Source organism: Neofelis nebulosa, chromosome 9 (genome assembly GCF_028018385.1).
Source record: "Neofelis nebulosa isolate mNeoNeb1 chromosome 9, mNeoNeb1.pri, whole genome shotgun sequence".
Lineage (NCBI taxonomy): Eukaryota > Metazoa > Chordata > Mammalia > Carnivora > Felidae > Neofelis > Neofelis nebulosa.
Window position 1 is genome coordinate 233,263 of NC_080790.1, and position 6,575 is coordinate 239,837.

Genomic DNA, 6,575 nt, shown 5'->3' on the forward strand with positions numbered 1-6,575 from the left:
TGGGGCAGCAGCAAGGGGTGTGCCTGGGGAGGGCTGGCCATGTGGGTGCCCCGGGGCCCTAGCAAGACACCAGCTGGTCCCGAGCAGAGCAGCCCTGGGGGCGGAGGACACAGAAGCAGGAAGCTGGGCAGGGACAGACTGGAGGTCTGAGCGGACAGACCTGCCTCCAGCCTGTCCTTCTTCATGTGAGGAAAGGCCCGGCCAATCTTGCTGCATGTTGGGGAGCAGGAACGGCACATGTGGGCGTCAGCTCCCGCCTGAAGGCCCCTCATCTCGGCACTAAAGTCCCTGCTTCCTCCGACGTCCCTGGACAGAGAGCCTCAGGCGAGCCGCCTCGTCCAGTGACCTGGGCCCCGTTAAGCCAGCCTGGCACTGTGACTGATGCAGGAGGGTTACCTGGATCCGGAGAACGATTACAAGTGTAGCATTCCAGCCAGACAACGATGATGTACATCGGGGCGTAAGGAGCAAGGTGAATGGTGCAGTCGAAGTCTGAAGGCACCTGGAAGGACTGAGCCCCGCTGCGGGGCCTGCCGGGGGCTGAGCCCCGCTGCGGGGCCTGCCGGGGGCTGAGCCCCACTGCCGGTTCCCCAGCCATGAACACTCACAGGTGTGTGCTACACACCAATGGCTGTGCTGAGCTAGAGACAGATGCTCCTTCATTCAGCAAACACTTATGTGGTGCCCTGTTCTGGAGACTGGCGTGCTAATGAGAAGGAACGATGATAAACAGGTAAATACAAAACGTGTCAGACGGTGAAATGCAGTGAGCACAGAAACAGAGAGGTGTGTGCAATTTGACATGGGGTCACAGGGTCTCCGCCACAGCTCGAGTCACGTGTGTGATGATTTTCTGTGCTTGCAGGCATGAAGATCCGGTCCTGGAGCCTTAATGACACCTTCTTGCTGCCTTAAGGAGCCAGTAGCAGGACTGAAACTTCCTTCTGTGAGTCTTAACAAGAGATGTATCACTTGGGAGCGACGCAGTGAGTTTGTCCAGGAAGATGTCACAGGGACTGGAGGGTGACACAGTCCATGCTCTGGCTATGTCGCCCCCGGGGTCTGAAAGTGAGCTGGCGAGTGCTCGTAGGGGGTCAGTGCACGGGTGCCACAGGGCTCCTGTGTCCTCACTGCCAGCTCTGCCCCTTTTCTGACCCGGGGACAACACAGATCTTTTGTGCTTGTAGGACATCTGGAATTTAATTCACATGGAGAAGACACACATTTAGGCCACATTCAGTTTAGGGGCTTGTTGGACAGTCAGCTGCTGAGCCTCGGCTCCTCGTGGAGAATTTGACTGAAAGTAGCGTTTAGTGCAGTTCAAAACTGCCTGATGCCCCTCCACTTAAATGAGTCCAGAGAAAACAGAAAAAGCACAAAGTACAGCTGAGGCCCAGGGTCAGGAGGAGAAAGACAATGTGTTTTTGTTCCTCTGGGCGGGGCTGTGGGTGAGCCCCTCCCTCGTCTGTGACCAGGTCCTGGTGACCCCTCCCCCCTCTGTGACCAGGTCCCCGTGACCCCTCCCTCGTCTGTGACCAGATCCCGGTGACCCCTCCCTCCTCTGGGACCAGGTCCCAGTGACCCCCTCCCTCGTCTGTGACCAGGTCTGGGTGAGCCAGCCCTCAGGCGGGGGCTGCAGCCAGGCTGGAACCTGCTTCTCCCTCAGAACCTCTTCTCGCCCTGAAGGGTGTCCAGAGGCGGGTTCGCTGCGTGGCCAGGGAAGTACGTACTCCCAGCTTTCCCACGAGTGTCCGTCCCTCACACTGAAAAACACTAGTCTGTCTGCAGCCTGGCAGCCCACCCGGGGGGAGGGGGGTCCCGCTCTCCTCTTCCCACCACCGGGCCCCTTCCTTCCCCCGCAGAGGCCTCTCTGACACCGAGCCTGCTGCTTCCCCAGGATGGCTACCCGAATCTCGCACAGATGTCACTTGGGTTTCCATTTACAGCTTTTATTCCTAAGTGCATTTGTTTAGCATTTACTTGAGTTTCCCCCTTGTGCTTTATGAAAAGGATGCTTTTGAATTTAGGAGAGGAGAAAGAAGGACAAATAACTATTTTTCGCACATAAAAGTGAGGTCATCCAATGTGAATCTCATTGTCAGTTTCTGCCCCAAGTAGCTCATGCGGACGCAGTCAACGCATGGCAGAAAATGGCCCCTTCCTGCTGTTCAATTTAGTGAGCAGGTACAAGGTATGCTTCCCTAGGCCAGTAATCTCTGAAGAGCAGAGGGACCCTTTGGGGTGTGCAGGGAGCAGGTCCAAAACATCAGAGCACCTCTTTGTACGTATTTCCGGCCCCTCAGGTTTCACCCCAGGTGCGCACGTGTGTTACAAAGGGCGCCGTGTTCAATTCAGCTTGCCCACGCAAGTGCCCACAGCTTGGGGTTGCCTGGTGAAGACCTCCGATGAGGCATGCACTCGGAAAAGCCTTCCAGTTTCTCTTTCTAGACTGTGCACGTCAAGAGCAAGAATGTATCTGTTTTGTTTTCTGTAGGCTCCGTGTTCGGCTGGATATTGGAGCGTAAGAGACACGCCATAACTATTTCTGAATGATTGGATCAATGTCTGCACCAACACAGACATTTTTAGACTTTTCATTCTTTTCAAATCAAAACCACTTGCATAGGTGATACTGAAAGGGCTACCCCAATATAAGAAGCTATTTAAATAGCATCATAATGGTTATCACAGAAAGGGTATCCAACTGGCCTAATTAATCAAATTAGCAGTTAGTATGCCAAGAGGAGGGTTCTCTCTGTTTGGGGCTACCAGAAAGTGCTTGCTCAAAAGATACTATATGCCCCGATTTTTGTATTTGTCACTGTACCCTGCACCGATACTGAACGAATACTGAGGGTCTAAATGATGGCTTATGCTTTGCATATTATCTAGTAGACTTCAAACGGGCTTCTGACTCCTCACTGAACAGATATTCACACAGTGGGAGTGATCGGTGTTCAAGGAGTATGTCCCTTCACCAGCCACCCTCATCTGAGAGCGTAGTAGGAAACTTAGATCCAGATTGGCTGAGGAAACTCTGGATGTCCCTAAACCACCCGTCTCTGGTCTGAAACACCGAAAAGCGCAGTGAGCGATGAGCGTGTGGAGCTGTGCACATCATGTCAGTGGGAAGGAGCCTGGGTGTGAAGGGGGACGAGGTCCGCGTCTTCCGAGCCGGCCCGTCTCAGGTTCGGGTCACAGCCCCTGCAGAGGTCATCACACTCAAGCCCGGTGTGGGTCCCTGGGCCACTAATTAGCTTCTGACCCTGCTGAGCAGCTAACCCTCTTGGGCCTCTACTGTGGGATAAGAAAGCGAAATTAGAAGTCCTCTTAGGACCCATTCATCTCCATGCAAATTCAGCTGTGTCGTTGGATGACTCATCACTCACTCAAGTAAATGGCATTTTTCACTTTTTAACTAAATAACCTTCTGTTCTAGTCAGACCTGTCAACCCACACAAGTGTAACTGACTTGCATACTGGGACTGACAAAACCAGAGTGGTGACCGTCAGCCCCGCGGTGGCCTGTCCGTGGGAAGCTCCTGCTGCCAGAAGGCCCTGGAGGGCCCTCTGGGCGTGAGATCTGGACTCTTGCCTGTCCCATGGGGCCACCAAGGCCTGCGTGTGCAAACAAGAGGGTGGGAATGGCCTGGGCAGGGGGGCGGCTGGGGCTGCAGAAGAGAGCCCTCCTCTCGGGTGCAGGCAGCTTCTAGAAGCACCTCTGCGTGGCCTCCATCACGTGGTTCAGGTTAGGAACTGCTGTGAAATGTCTAGTGAGTCAGAGCCCACGGCAAATTGCACCAGACTGGTGCCTGACCCCATCCATGTCGGGGCAAGGGGACACATCTCTGTCGTTTTGACAAAACGTTTTCTCATCTTTGTAAAAAAGAAATTTCTTTTTGGCTTTTTATCCTCTAAGATTCAAGTTTCCTACTGCCTTGCAACTTATCTGCTTGTTTTGGAAGAGATAAACCCTCACGTTGGAATCTAAGTCATGGCTGCAATAGTGATAATCCGAGGAGAAAAAGACTAAGGAACCTAATTTTTATATTGTTTTCAGAAAAGGACAACAAACAGACGCCTGTGGAATCTGCTGTCCGCCAGGAAGAGAGGCCTGTTTCAAGGAGCAGGTCTAACAAAATGTGAGCCCTCTCCGGCCTGAGGAAGACCCACCCGGTGGCAGGTGGTGTTGGGCACAGGCTGCCGTGTAAATCAGAGAGGAGGCGTGTGGCCGATAGGAAGGGTCGGGTGGCCCTGCGTCTGGCACCCTCAGATGTCCTTGTTTAGCGAACGCTGATTAGACGAGCCGTGTGTCACGCGAGCCTCCTGCCCTCACCCGTGGAACGCGATCACGGGCACGACCCGGGGACGCGGCACAGCTAGAGCGGTTTCTCTCGTCGGCAACAAAATGCGAGGATACAGTCCTTAGCCACCAGATTCAAAATTCAAAAAGAAATTTGAGCTTTTCATCAAGAAAGATATTGTTAGCCTCCGTTCATCTTGCTTGCTGGTTTTCTTTCCTCCTCTGGCACCAAATAAAGGCAAAATTGTACCATCAGTTCTGCCGGCAGGGCCACTGGCCACTTCCTTGGCATCTGGCCGAATTACTTACGCATCACTGCTGCTAGAATTTTTCATCTTCCCCACGGTGGCTTAGGAAGTGACAGAAAAAGCACTAGGATATAAACAGCCCGCACTGTGTTTGCAGGGAGGTTGGAGAAAGGCCAGCCTCGCCCTGGGCCCTGACACAGCATCGCTTGACTTGACCCAGCATAATCCAGGCTGTTCATGGACACATGCAATCAATACAGAGCGTGCTGGTTATGAGAGCCTGGTTAAAGTCTGGGGCTTTGCTTTCGGTCGGACTTGGGCTGCTCTCCAGGGGCACTGAGCATCTCACCAAAGGCAGGCGAGGCTGCTCACTCCGTCTTGCACAAAAATTCTCCATGTCTCAGTGAAGGAGAAATCTCCGAGTAAGACAGTGTTTAAATTTTTAATAAGTAGAATCCAGGTGGGAAATCCAACCCCCACTGTTCCAGCCTGGACGCTGCACTGCGGGTGCTGCTGCTGCTGGATTCAAGGGTCCATGAGCCAACCGGCTGGGAAGACGTGCAGCACGGCAGTGGGGCTGCTCTGGGGACGTAGGGCTGGCGCCGTGGGTGGGTGCTGGGGGTTCCTGCCGCACCATGCAGTATCTTGTGAATTCCATGCCACGAACAGTTTTAAAAAGTTTGATTCATTTTTTTCTAATAAAAGAAAGAAAAAGGAGTTTATATGCTCTTGAGACTAGCATTCCCAAAGTTTTCTATAAACTTGGGCGACTCTCTGTTCCTGTTTGCAGAACATATAAAAGAAAGAAACAGAAGCAGAAAATGATTGTCTCAGTTTCCCGTTTCTCTGCTCAGAAGTCATTTGTCCTGTGGGCCCGGGGGTAATACATATGTGTTCCCAGGACAAGCAGGCATCTTTGGACTTTGGTCAGCAGCGTGGACGACCACGCCCTCCCATCCTCCTTTGTTCATCCCGACTGTTTCTCCCGGTGGGGCTTCACACTGGGATGCGTGCTCTGGCCATCAAGAGCCGTACTTAGTCTCCCTGCCCAAAGTGGATACCATCTTTCTGTTGATAGGTTCCAACTAAAGGGTGCTGATCACTCGTTATGGGAGACTCATAGGACGCAGATGAGACCCAGCCGCCGGAGACAGTTAAACACGTGGCTCCTTCAAAGCCACGTCATTCTGTTGGAGTGCAGTCAGAAGCCCCACACGTTGCTGAGAGAGGCCAGAGCAGGACCGAAAGCAGAGCAGGTGGTCTGGAAGACGAGCCTCTGAACCTCTTCCGCACGCTCTGGAGACACCGCAGGGAGAACCCTGAGGGCACACAGCAGCTCTGAGCCCCTGTAGATGCGATCCAACCTCACTGCACTTGTGCTTGGCCGGTGCTGGGCACAGGACCCCCGGGGAGGCAGATGAATTCACCCCACGGGCACAGTGGCTGGAGCCCACAGCCCTGTGTGTGCCCAGAGCCACCTGTCGCCGAAGCTTTAAGTGAGGAATACCATAAATTGTATAATGTACACTTTCCGTAGAACATTTTCTTATATTCGTATACAAATTTAAGCTGATAAAGTAAAAGATGTTTTATAGAAACTTCATTTAAGTTATACATGCAAATACTTGTACCATTTCCAAAGGAAATCGTGCTGTCATTCACGTGCAGATGTCAGACCTTCTGTTTGGCTGCAGTACGATGTGGTCTGTCCGTGATCATACAGACATGTGTCACAGACTCCTAGGTTCGCTGCTAACAGACAACATGGGCAGGTCTCTTGTCCCCTGCATTTGTGGGTTGGAAATGTGCACACACGTCCCAACCCCAGGTAGGTCGTGAGAAAAGGTTGGCTGAAATGTGTGGGGTCAGTCTCTCAATACTCATCTCTCAGGGGTTTATGTTCCCAGATCCAAGATGGCCATGAGCATAACTGCACGTTCACCTAGGACAGAGGAGGGAGCAAGGCTGGGGCGGTGGGGCGCTGGCTTTCAGGTCAGCATCCCAGGGTGTCCTGGGCCATAGCC

The 6,575-nt window shown here is 53.0% G+C and overlaps 1 long non-coding RNA gene across 1 annotated transcript; it reads left to right on the forward strand.

The window, feature by feature from the left end:
• The first annotated feature begins 1,478 nt into the window (after window positions 1-1,478).
• Window positions 1,479-6,078, forward strand: LOC131484269 (uncharacterized). The gene is made up of 2 exons (XR_009248121.1): window positions 1,479-1,722; window positions 3,920-6,078. It is a non-coding gene; the product is annotated as an uncharacterized LOC131484269 (long non-coding RNA).
• The last annotated feature ends 497 nt before the right edge of the window (window positions 6,079-6,575 follow it).